The 12,968-nt window shown below is 42.7% G+C and overlaps 1 protein-coding gene across 5 annotated transcripts in view; it reads right to left on the bottom strand.

Moving 5' to 3' along the window:
* Smad2 (SMAD family member 2) overlaps window positions 1–9,813 on the bottom strand; it is a 69,284-nt gene extending 59,471 nt beyond the window's left edge. For 2 of the 5 annotated variants that reach the window (XM_070029196.1, XM_070029198.1), the window contains exon 1: window positions 8,654–8,785. The gene's annotated coding sequence lies outside the window, so the exon portion shown is untranslated. Of the gene's footprint in view, window positions 1–8,653; window positions 8,787–9,056; window positions 9,267–9,705 lie in introns of those variants that run through there. The other 3 variants (XM_070029197.1, XM_070029195.1, XM_070029199.1) reach the window with 3 other exon arrangements.
* Between the last annotated feature and the right edge of the window lie 3,155 nt (window positions 9,814–12,968).

The following is a 12,968-nucleotide window of genomic DNA, read 5'->3' as shown; positions in this document are numbered from 1 at the left end:
GAGAAGGATATCAAGGTGTGTGAAGAAAGGGGACAGTGACCAGGGGCATGCATGTAGGCACACATAAAATGTGTAAAAAGCAGAATAGTCAATTTCCACTGTAACTAGATCACCCTAAAAATCTAGGAAGGAAAGGCAGTGGCAACTATAAAACAAGCTGGCCCCCAAAACAAAAAGAAAACACACATATGGGCAATTTTATGTACTGTCAAAGCCTAATGTGAGACTAGATTTAGCCCTAGAAACAAGTTGTTAGTTGATTGAAAGTCTACTTCCTCTAGAAAATTCTGTAGAGACTACCTGTTCTACAACCAAGTTATATATACTACTTTCACCTTTAATGATCTGTGTAGAACCCAATGCTCTATAATCAGCTTGTAAACATACAACTTACACACTGGTTTATCATTCAAAGATGATAATTAAACACCATCACAAGACTATACAGGCCCACACAACTCAGCAGGAGTATCAAGTACTCTACTGGCCCTTTGACTCTCCCAAGTCAGTTTGCCTCTTTCCTGAAGCACTACCTAGCATTCAACTCAATCAGTCCTCAGGCATACACATTCCTTACCTAAGTCTAAAGTAGCCCTGTCCAAAAGAATTTTCTACGATGATAAAAAGGTCCTTTACCTAGTAGTACAATAGTCACATATGGCTATCTAAATTTAGATTAAAATTTAATTAAAATTAAATAAATGTAATATTCTAAGCCAAGTACCAGTAGCAAGTGCCTATAATCCCAAGTAGTTTTGATTGAGGATCATAATTGGAAGCCAGACTGAACAAAAAAGTCCTTGAAAGACAGGCATGCCTGTAATCCTAGCTACTGGGGGGGGGGGGGGGGGGAGGGGGAGGCTGAGATCTGAGGATTGCAGTTCAAAGCCAGCTGGGCAGGAAAGTCCCTGAGACTCTTATCTCCAATTAACCACCAGTAAACCAGAAGTGGTGCTGTGGCTAAAAATCACTAATCTTGAATGAAAAAGCTCAGTGCCCAGGCCCTGAGTTCAAGCTCCACAACCAACAAAGAAAAAAGGAAAAAAAAAAAAAAAAAAGTCCTGGAGATTTCATCTCCAATTAACTACCAAAAACTGGAGTGGAGGCATAACTCATGTAGAGCACTGGTCACCAGCAAGAAAACTGAGCAAGAGGAGCAAGACTGCAAGGCTCTGAGTTCAAGCCCCAGAATCAGAGGGGAAAAAAACAGTTCCTTAGTTACAATAGCTGAATTTCAAGAGCTAAATAGTTGCATGTGGCTGGCAGCTACCTAATAAAGAAATACAAAACAGACTTTTGTAAGACCTAATGCTCCCCCCCCCCCCCCCCAGTGCTGGGAGTTAGAATGAAGAAAACTGGTCAGCCAGGACTTCCTCAACAGCCCATTCCCCCTCCACAAAAACAGCATTGTTTTTTATCTTTTTACATTTTGCAATTCTCCATATTTCTCTCTTTTTAGGAGAGAGAGAGAGAGAGAGTGTGTGTGTGTGTGTGTGTGTGTGTGTGTGTGTGTCTCTCTCTCTCTCTCTCTCTCTCTCTCTCTCTCTCTCTCTCTCTCTCTCTCTCTCTCTCTCTCTCAAGTGGGAAACTACTTACAGCAGGAATGGACAAGGCACAAATCTCAAGCAAAAGCTGGATCCTCCTGGTAACTAAAACATATTCTAAAAAAAAGCTTAACTGACTAGCCAATGTGAATTATACAACCTAACTACCTATCTGCACAGTACTTAAGAAGTTTGTCTAAATGTAGAAAATATGCATATATAGCCACTAATAACATATATGTCATCAACACAAAAATTTCACTAACTCATTCAAGTTAAAGAAGAAGGTTCAGGCCTAGCTCTTCTATACCATAATTTATAAGGAGTGTATGTACATCAGACTTTCCAGTCCATGTCTTAGAATAAAAGATGTGATTAAGATGGAATGCTTTCTTAGTACTTTTTAGAGCTTCTGGAAAGCACTGACACAGCATATGAAATGCAATACACTTTTAAACAGATAAATTATGAAATCACAGACTCACTGTGCTACTCTCTCAGATTAAGTCTTTGTTCTTGGTGCAGTGGTGTACACTGAGAGGTAGAGCAGGAAGACCAGGAGTTTGGCCCAGCCTAGGCTATACAATGAGACTATTTAAAACACAAAGAACACAGGCACTGATGGCTCGTGCTTGTAATCCTAGCTACTCAGGAGGCTGAGATCTGAGGATTGCGGTTCAAAAGCCAGCCAGGGCAAGAAAGTCTGTGAGACTCTTATCTAACAATAAACCACCAGAAAACCTGAAGTGGCGTTGTGACTCAAGCGGTAGAGTGCTCGCCTTGAGCTGAAGAGCGTAGGGACAGAGCCCAAGCCCAGAGTTCAAGCCCCACGACCAACCAAAAAAAAAAAAAAAAAAGAGAGAGAGAGAGAGAGAGAGAGAGAGAGAGAGAACTGGAAACCAGACACTGGTGGCTCCTGCCTGTAATCTACTGAGGAGGCAGAGTTCTGAGGATCACTCTTGGAAGCCAGCTTGAGCAGGAAAGTCAGAGAAGATCTTATCTTGTTAACCAGCAAAAGGCTGAAAGTGGAGCAGTGGCCTTGCAGTCTTGCTCTTCTTGCTCAGTTTTCTTGCTGGTAACCAGTGCTCTACATGAGTTATGCCTCTACTCCAGTGGTAGAGTGCTAGCCTTGAGCACAAAAGCTCAGGGGCAGTACCCTGGCTCAGAGTTCAAGCACTAATACCTGCACCCTCAAAAAAAAAAAAACCCAGAAACAAAAACAACTGAAAACAAAAATAGTCTTTGACTTAAGAGACTCCAATAATCTGCATATAGACTTTCAGTGGTTCAGCTAAGATTATTGTTCCTTACTAAATCAACACATTAAACCTGAAACAACCCCTCAACATAAGATTGGGTACTACAGATTCAGACATGAAAAAATCTTCAAATTTAAACTAGACAAAAATTTATATTCACTATACATTCCTCTATATCCTTAAGGCCAACATATTCTCAGTTTTGAAATATTATTCATCGAGAAGAATTACCAACAATTTCACAACTTCACAACTTTTAATGAGAATGAATAACCTTACAACTAGTTTCTTACAAGTACAAACATAAAGATCATCTAAATTACCAAATACCTGCCTAACAATGTGGCTCAGTTACAACCAAGCAAAATTGAGCTACAAATCACTCACACTCTAGGTCCTAGACTGGAGGACATAAGGCAAGTAGGTAAGTGATGGAATCGGCCTAATATTTTTAGCTATCTGGCCAAACTAGAAGCAGTCTAAACCCACACTGGCAAAGTTATATTCTCTATACATCCGAATTGCTGAAATTAAGCCAAAAGCTTAATTCAGTACTGAATATGTCCTAACTGAATACATCACAATTACATCATTCTGGAGAAATACTCAAAACTGATTAGTGACAAGCGGTAAGTCCCGGGACATTTTTTAAATGAAAAAAGCTGAGTTACTTTTGTACAACTTTTAACAATAAAAAACTTTTTTTAAATAACCAAGGCTTCTTATTACAAGATCAACAACACTTATTTTATGGATTTAGATAGAAAGTACTACACAGTTGAAATAAGGGAATCGTGTATGTATGTCAGTGTGAGTGTATGTATGTATGTATGTGTGCACGTATAAAGTAGTAACACGCAGACCTCACACTTAAAGAGGAACGAAATCCTTACCACAGAGGCTGGCCAACTATACACAACTACTCCATGTGTAAATTTTTAGGATACTATGTGTTAAAGCCTGACTGAAAAGTTTTCTGTGACACTCCTGTAAATTGGGGGTTAGGGCGAGTTTACTCTGGGGGTGGGGGGACGGAAGCAAGGCACAGGGTGGTATACCTCTAAAATAATCTTTCTTGATTACTGAACGTTAGTCTGAAATCAGGGGTCTCGGAGAAGGAAAAAAAAAGTGTTAAGTATCTTGGTCATAGTAGGTGATAGATCATTCATGAAGTCCTTTGGTAAGGCACAATGTTCTACCCCTTTAAGAACATTTGCTAATCATCCTGAATAACCATCTAAAGTATATTATGTAGATTACTTCACTCTTAAAAAGGTTTTCCCAAACATGATTTAAGCTAATTGATGAGCATTCATTACTAGGCTTTCAGGTCTGGTCCTGCACAGAATGGCCCCAGACATGCTACATGAATATTTGTTTTTGTGTCTTGTATATTATTTCTATTATCCTTGCCAGACTGTTATCTATTTTTTCTTACAATAGACAGTAGACTAACAGTTCCCCATTCTCCAAACTAGTCCCTACCACATCCTTGTAAACCTCCCACACGACTCAATCTACAGTTTTCTTATCTACTAGGGTTAGAAGCCAGATAATTTAGCTGGTTAAACACATTTTGAATAAATGCCAACAGGTTCTGAGAATCTCAAAGGCTCTCATGCTTTAAGATATAGGCTGGGAGCTGGGAAGGTGGCTCAGTGGTAGAGCGCTTGCCTTGCATGCTTGAGGCCCTGGGTTTGATTCCTCAGCACCACATAAGCAAAAAGAAAAAAAGCCAGAAGTGGTGCTATGGCTCAAGTGGTAGAGCGCTAGCCTTGAGCTGAGGGACAGCGCCCAGGCCCAGAGTTCAAGCCCCACGACCAGACCCAAAAAGAAAAAAAAATTTTTTTTAAGTTATATGCTGGAACAATTTGGCTTCCCTAGACTTTTGCTGCTTAAGTGTCTTTTTCTCAAATACATTTTGTAACAAGTCAAGGATAGTAGTGCAAGCAAATCATTTAGATTAGGGAAAGCTCAAATAATTAATATCTAAAACTAGAAAACAGCAAGAAAAAAAGATTATTTGGGAAGACCTTAAGTGCCTCAATGAAGTTGTAGGTATTTTAATCAAGACCACTTAATCCTTATAATACCCTCAAAAGTTAAAGATTATGTTTTACATTTTCAGTTAAAATTTAAAAAAAAAAAAAAAGCTTTGGAAGTAATTTACCCAAAAGTATAACTGAGAAGCCAAATATTAGCTTAGGACTCTGTTTCCAAACTCCAAAGCTTTTCTATTTTCTACTACATGGAATTGCTACCCAATCTATATTGGTTTAACATTTTTACATGTCATTCTGATCCTTTCACTGAAACCTAATTCAAGTTTGCGTTCTTCTTCTTACTGCTTTTTGCAACTAAAGGGCAATGGTTAATGAAATTGAAGCCAAAAAAAGCTTAACTCTTCAAGTGTACATCTGTTCAATAACATGTTTCTGGAACACTGTCCATTATCTTCCATTTGTATAGACTGCAAAAACCAGTGACAGATCCACAACCCTTTCTGCTCCACAGAGAAAGCACTGACTGTTCCCAATGACTCTATCATACCTTCTTCAGTGCTGTCCTATATACACTGATACAAAGTAATACAAGTATACTGCAGGAACTGACTCAGTAATGAATTTATTACGTTTATGCTCCCTCATTTCTACATCGTCATAACTAATTTTCTTATTCTAAGTACTAGGGAAATAAAGTTGCCGCATGCCTAATTCCATAAAAAAAATGGCTGTACTTGCTCACTATTACCTTTACTGCCTGGTACTAGGGCTGATACACAGTAAAAGCTGTTGTTTGTTGAATAAATATATACAACTGCTCAAAAAATACAAGTTATGTGATGAAAAAATTTACAACTTCTCCTGAACTACTTTTGAGTTATTTACATTTCACATTTTCTGACATAACTTTGCAGGACTTACTAGAAAACATCTTCCTTGTTACAGAAATTAAGGCCCTAAAATGGCTCTTGTACTCATATCAAAAGACAAAGAATCTAAGTACCAGTGGCTCATGCCTGCATTCCTAGTTGGGAGGCTGCTAACAAGAAGACTGAGGAATGAGGCCAGAAAGAAAAGTTCAAGAAACACCCCCTACACACACACCAATAGTTAGGCGCAGTGGCACATACCTGTCATTCTAGCTATGTGGGGAAGCTGGGACCATAGTTCCACACCAGCCAGGCTGGCTCAAGTCTGTAATTCTAGCTACTTGGGAGGCTGGTAACAGGAAGAATGAAAATTGAAAGCCAACCTGACAGAAAAATTCAAGAGACTCTCTCTCAACCAACAGCTAGTTGCAGTGGTACATGCCTGTCATCCTAGATTTGTAGGAGTCTGAGATAGGGTCCATAGTTCCAGGCCAGCCAGGCAGAAAAGTGGTAAGATGTACGCTAGCTATGCTCAACATAAGAAGCAGGGTGGAAGAAGTTGAGTATGGTACTGCAAACCTGTCATTCCAGCTACAGTGAAAAGTGGAAAAAATAAAAGAATCATGGTCTAGGCACACACCAAGGGAGGAAACAAGACAATCAAAAATAATGAGTGCAGGAAGTGGCTCTGTAGCTCAAGTGGTAGAGCGCTCGCCTTGAGCTGAAGAGCTGAGGGACAGCGCCCAGGCCCAGAGTTCAAGCCCCACGACCGACGGAAAAAAAAAAAATAATGAGTGCAAAAAAGGGATAGAGATGTGGCTCAGCAGAAGCACAAGGCTCCAAGTTCAAACCCCAGTACTAAATAATAAATCTAAAAAGTTATGCCCTTCTTCACCTTCTAAAAGATGCTTGCCTCAAGAACATGAGTAAATCTCCAATCTGACAGTTTACTATATACAGCTTACATATGCTTTAGAAAAGCACCCTACCTATACAAGAAAGTTGTTCCAAACGAGCACTAAACCAGCTGAATCAAAATCAAAATAAGAAAACATTTTAGACCTAAAGTAAAAATTGACAATACTGACAATATGCAAAACCCAAAAGGTACGTGGCAAGCAATTTAGCAGCTATTTATTTTTAACATTCACATATTTTGCCCCCAAAGGTGTAGTGAAATTATGGCAACATTTTCTTAATATTTGTAACATGAAAATGAAAAGTGGACCTCCTATTCTCAGGAAGCAGAAACATTTCAACATTATAAAAGAAAAATATTGTATACCCAAACCATCCCCAGTATTCCTACAAAGAGTTAAAACACATACAAGCCTGATAGGCTGCAAGGCAACAGGAAATTGTCATGCACAGTTTCTTACAAAACTTTATTTCTGGAGCCTTGCAGACTGAGTAGAGATTTAGAAATCAAATTTTGTTGAACACCTACAAAGTGAAATAACTTAAGGTGTAGCTATAAAATCTAAAGAACCTTTTCTAACAAAAGAACAGAAGTGGATGTTTCCAATGGCATCAGAGTAATTAAACTTGGCCAATAAGCTTCCTTAAATTTACCTTCACTAGATTTTAACATTAAACACTTAGGCATTCACTTTAGAAATGCACAAAGACTGTACTATAATTACTGCTAAGACAGTGAAAGCTAAAACTAAGTTATTTTAAAAATTATTGTTATGTTGAATTTAACATTTGCTAAAAGATCTTCTTGCAGAGGAAGAAGTTAAATAAGAAAGTTTTCCTAATTAAAATCAAATTATGACATTTTATGAAGACCATTCTACGTTTTTCCAACTCTGTTACATTTGCTCTACTAACATGCATTAAAACTTCAACTTTCATGTAACTTTGAATTATCATTTCTCTGTAAGAGGGAAACTTTTCAGTAAATGTATTTTCAGCATATCAGTAAATGTAAATGCATTATCAGATAAGGCTCAAGGAAAGCATACTTAAATGATGGCGGTTCAGTTCACCTGAAGTCAGAGAAAATAAAAAAGGAACTTTGGAAATTCATTCACATTTCAGGAGACCAATTTGGAAAGATAAAACTACGCTATGTGCGCCTGTAGTAGTTTTATATGTGTCGTTTTAAGTTTAAAGCAACCTCGAATTAGTATATTCCAAATGTTACAAGACCTGACTTTAATGGAAAATGCTACTTCCAAATTCGTCTTACCTGGAGTTTTTTGTTTTTGTTTAATAGAAGTCTGACAACTAACAGGTACCGTTTACCTTTCAGGACAAATCGAAGAAATAACAATATAATCACTATAATCTACCTACTATTTTCTTTTGTTGAGGATCAGAAAGAAGCCATAATCAAACAAGGGTAAGTCAAAGACAAAAGTACCTGACCCAAAGAGAGTTTCCCTGAAAGAACTCCTCAATCTTGGAACAATTTTGAAACCCAAGTTGGGGATACCTGAAATCAATTAGAATTAGCATGCGCCCTAAAGGGGTATGACCAAAGGTAGCAGGCTGCACCTACAGCAGAACTTTCCCAAGTGTGTGGAGGACGATCCCAGCAGAGCATCAGTCGTGAGCGTGCTCCAATGAAGACGCCCAGACAATTCAGATCCCGCGACCGTGGCAGTTAACAAAGGGTACGGACCAAAATAAACAACAACAACACAACAACAAAAGCAGAAAAGTGGAAGCAAAGTATCTCACGCTCCGAACTCTGCTGCCCCAACAACTCCTCGAACAAGAGAACCTGTCCTTCGGCTTCGGAAATCAGTTCTCCGAACTACACTGAGGGTGCTAGCGAGCGCCGGGGAAGGGAGGCGGGCCGGGCTGGGCCGGGGACTCGGGGACCGCAGCCCCGCTCTCCGACGCCCACCCCGGCCCGCGCGCCCACGGCCCCGCCACACCCCAGCCCCCACCCGCCGTGGCCATGTGACACGCCGGCCCGGCCGCACAAACACACCCCTGCCCGAGGCCCGCGGGCGCCGAGGCTTTACCTGCACCGAGGCGCCAGGTCCGGCCCCGACAGATCCGGGGGACCGGGACCTTTTGTTCCTTCCCCTGCCAAATGGATGGAGGGGGCTGGGAGAAGAGGAGGGGAATGGGCGATCCCAGGCGGAACTGAAAACACTCCGGGCCGCCGAGCCCCCGCCCCGCCCCGCCCCGCCCCCAGCCCCGTGCCTGGCAGCCACCCCGCCGCGCGGAGCCGAGCCCAGCGGAGCTCAGGGAGAAGGGGAGGGGGCCCGGCCGCCGCCCGCCGAGGAGGGGGTGGGGACGCCGCCGCCCCTCCTCCCCTCGGGCGCGCGCCCGCCGCCCGCCCAGCCCCGCGCGCCGCGCCCTCACCACCGGCCCACCTCCACTTCCGCCCTCCGCCCCGGCCGCGGGCCGCAGCGCACCCACCTCCGGGCGGCTCGCTCGGCGCTCGCGAGCTGCAGGCTGGCGAGCTGCTTCTCCGCCGCCGCGGCCGCGCGGTAGACCCGCCTCCCACCCCGGGCCGCGAGCCCCGCCGATTCGCCGGCGCAGCCCCGGGGCTGGCACCCTGCCTCACGCTGATTGGCGCCCCCAGCCGCCCGTTAGGGCGCGAGGCACGCCGGCCGAACGCCGCGCGGGGTGCGCACGGAAGACGGAGCGAGTGGAGGAGGGAAGGAAGGAGGCTGAGCACCGCGGGAAGGGCCAGCCGCGGAGCGGAGCCCTGGGAGGCGCGGGCTACAGCCTCCCCACCTCCCAGTACCTTCAGCCCGCCCCACCTCCGGCCGGACCGGCAGCACTCGCAGCCAATGAGCGCTCGGGGAGCTCGGGGTGCGAGCCGCGCGTCGGGGGCCTGGAATCGGAAGGGAGACGTCGCTCGCTGATTGGTCCCGCCTCCCCCGTCCAGCGTGAGGCGAGGCGCGGCCGGGCGGGGTAGGATGCCGGGGGTTTCGCTAGAGTTTGTCTTCGGCACGTTCCCACGGGGCTCGCGGAGAGGCGAAAGAGGCCTGCGGCCTACCGCGCTAAACATACCACGTCCCATCCACAGACTTTTTCCCCGCTCCCGGTCCCCAGCCAGCACCTCTTAAGGGAGAACTGCCGTCTGGTCCGCCTTTTGTCAGGAGGCCGAGAATGGACACGTGCTTGTGTCCCCTGGGACAGAGCCTCGGGGCGGCCCCGAGGACCTGACACGACTGGAGCCGAAAGGGCTTGGAAGAAGCTCGAGTGGTGGGCCGAAGATGGGCGCGCCCTTATGCAAATGAGTGGGCGGGGCTTTGTGCTGGAGGGCCGGGGGGGTGGGACCAGGTGGTACACACACACACACACACACACACACACACACACACACACACACACACACACACACACCACACACACACACACACACACACACACACAGTATCCTATGTAATCGTTTAGTCGGTGAGGGAGTTGTGAAGTGTTTTTCTTCCACCTGAGTCTTGCTTCATCTAAAGTAAAAAGCATACTGATCTTGCTCCTCGTGCTTTGTAAAAGGTGAGCGCCTGGCAGTGAGCTCCTTAACTGCTGGTTTTATCTTTCCTAACGCTTTTTTTTTTTCTCCACTGTTGAGTTTGTTTCATGATCCTAACTTGGCAAGTTTGCTCTACTGGAAGCAGCGAAGCTATCCAAGGGTGTGTAACTACTGCCTTCCGTGGTAACCTTGTTTTCGTTTTTTACTTAACATGGATGAAATATTGAGCTCAAATAATCACATCCAGTACTAACCACCACTATGTTACGCAGGGAGAACCGTGAAAATACGGTTAAAAAGAAACTTAGGTTCCACAGAGGCTGCGGCAGAAACAAGTCTAGAACACAGTTTTCCAATACTCATACTTGTGTAATTCTCATAGATTTAGTAGGAGATTCAGGGAAATGATCACTAGCAATCAGGAAGTGCCAAATGATTATTTCCAGCACCAAGAGTTTTTTAAATAAATACACTCTGGGAGTGTGGCCATCCCAAAGGAGGGTACCTTTATATAGACCATGAGAGATATTTGGCCATTCCCTAAGTCTTACAGGTTTTCTAGATGTACTTTAAAAATCTTCATTACCACTACCTCTCCTCAAGTGTAGCAGTAATGATCTCATGGGAAAGTTCTGATGATGAGAGTGAACCTTGAACATAGGCATAGGCCAGTTGTAGTTTAGAGAACAGCTTTGTTCCAAATGTATGACCTCTGGCAAAATGGAGCTTACTTGCAATAATACCTTCTTAATTTGTGATGAAGTAAAATAATAAATGTCAGTAAATAGCAAAGGGCTTAGAAATTACGGGAAGTTCATTGGCCATTAACTTTCCTCTTCTGTTTTGTAAAGGCATGCCTTTTTAGAAGAAGTTGTGAGCTAGTAGGGATATACTTTAGTGGCAGAATATTTATGTAGCATGTTTGGTGCTAGATACCTAGCACCAAACCCAGTGTTTTAGCCCCTAGGCCCAAAACTCCAGGAGTTCCACATGTCAAGTTAGGCTTTTGGCCCCCACACACCAAATCAAGCGACTCATAGTTAAGGACAGAGAAAGGTGTAGCACAAGATAGCACTTGGGGCTATCTTGAGCCATCTTCCAGTAACAGATGTTTGCCTTAGGCAGAATTGAGGTAACAGTAAGAGGTTTGCATACTTAAACAGTTCTGGTGAAAATCATATTTGGTGGTCAGAGGTGTTCAAGTGGTCTGACAAGTGTGTTGTCTCACTACTGGTCACGTAAAGTCTTTTTACAATAGGAGTCATTTATACATGGCAGATTTGTCCACCTGACAAATAGCTTTAATATGAAACAGACTATTAAAACTACCTTTAGTCATATAAATTTTCCCTGTATAAACAATGTGTAAATTAGAGTATCCAAGTGTGTAGCAAGAGTGGTAACAAGCAGAAAACAGGATTGGATTCTAGAGAAATCTGCTCCTAGTATGGGAGTTAATAAGTTTGAGACGTATTAACTCAGCGGGTAATAGATCTTAAATTATTTCTCTTAATTATTGGACATTTAGTTCCTAACTTCTGTTTAGAGAGCTTTGTAAGACTAGAGAATTAAAGAAAGAAGAGGGGCATCTGGCCACTAATGCAGTCCCCAAGGAGTATAGAAATGGGAACATGCCTACTGCCCCCTCCACTTAGAAATGCATCTAAACCAAAGTGGGTCAAGACAAACTGAAGGCACATAGAGCAAGGATTGCTCTATGTTGCCATGGAAACAATCAGCTTGGAAATCCACTAGGGTACCTGAAGATCTATCTGTAGGTTCCTATTGGATGAATTATATTGAATGAGTCTGATTTTTATATAGATACAAGTTTAACCCTTTGTAACTAATGCCACTGCAAAATCAATTAAGCCTAAATCAATTCAGAATGCATTTAAAGGTAGTTAAGTACATCCAAAAGACATGAGAAAAATGATAATGGTGGTTGTTTCTATAAGGGGCCTAATTATGGTCATGAATGGAAAAGTTGTTTCCTTCTAACTTCTGTAATTTGATTCTTTAAATATATTTTGGTTTTTCAAAAGATACCTCTCATTCCATCTTCTGTCTGATAAATCTATAAAATACTTCTTGGCTACACCAGCCCAAAGTGATTCATTGATGTATCATGCAAATGAATTTTTTCTTAGAGTTTGAATGATACTTATACCATAGCTTTAGTTAAAGTTTTGTTTCATTTGTGTAGTCTTGATCAGTTTCATAACTTCTCATACATGTATACTTTGTCTCTGCAGCTACAAAATTACTGAAGGCAAAGAACAAATTATTTTTAATTGCTTTTTCATTCCCTTCAAAAGACTAAGTTATGAAAGAAAGGAAAAATATAGCATTTCACCAGGTGTTGGTGGCTCATTCCTGTAATCCTAGCCACTCAGGAAGCAGAGATCTGAAAATTGCCACTCAAAGTCTTTTTTTTTTACCATATATTTTTTAATTTATTTTTTATTGTGAAAATACTGTACAGAGGGATTACAATTACATGGGCAAGATAATGAGTACATTTCTTATCAAGCATTGTAGCCTCCTCCTTTGTTTCCCCTTCCCATCCCTTCCCAGCCTCCCCCCCCACCCAGTCTCCCCTCCCCCCCACCAAAGTGGTAAAGTTCGTTTTCGACATGACAACGTTATCTCCAACAGACTACTCAGATAAAGCCATAGTGGCACTGTGGCACAAGTGGTAGTGCACTAGCCCTGAATTCAAGCCCCACGACTGGCACTAACAATAATAATAATAATAATAATAATAAATGTGTGTGTATATATAGCATTTTCATAACAGGAAAGTGTGTATCAATCATTCTTTCACTTTTTATCTTATCCTTCAAAGGGAA

This window comes from Dipodomys merriami, unplaced genomic scaffold (genome assembly GCF_024711535.1).
Source record: "Dipodomys merriami isolate MVZ:Mamm:240054 unplaced genomic scaffold, mDipMer1.0.p SCAF_2, whole genome shotgun sequence".
NCBI lineage: Eukaryota > Metazoa > Chordata > Mammalia > Rodentia > Heteromyidae > Dipodomys > Dipodomys merriami.
This window is presented reverse-complemented; position numbering and strand designations above follow the sequence as displayed.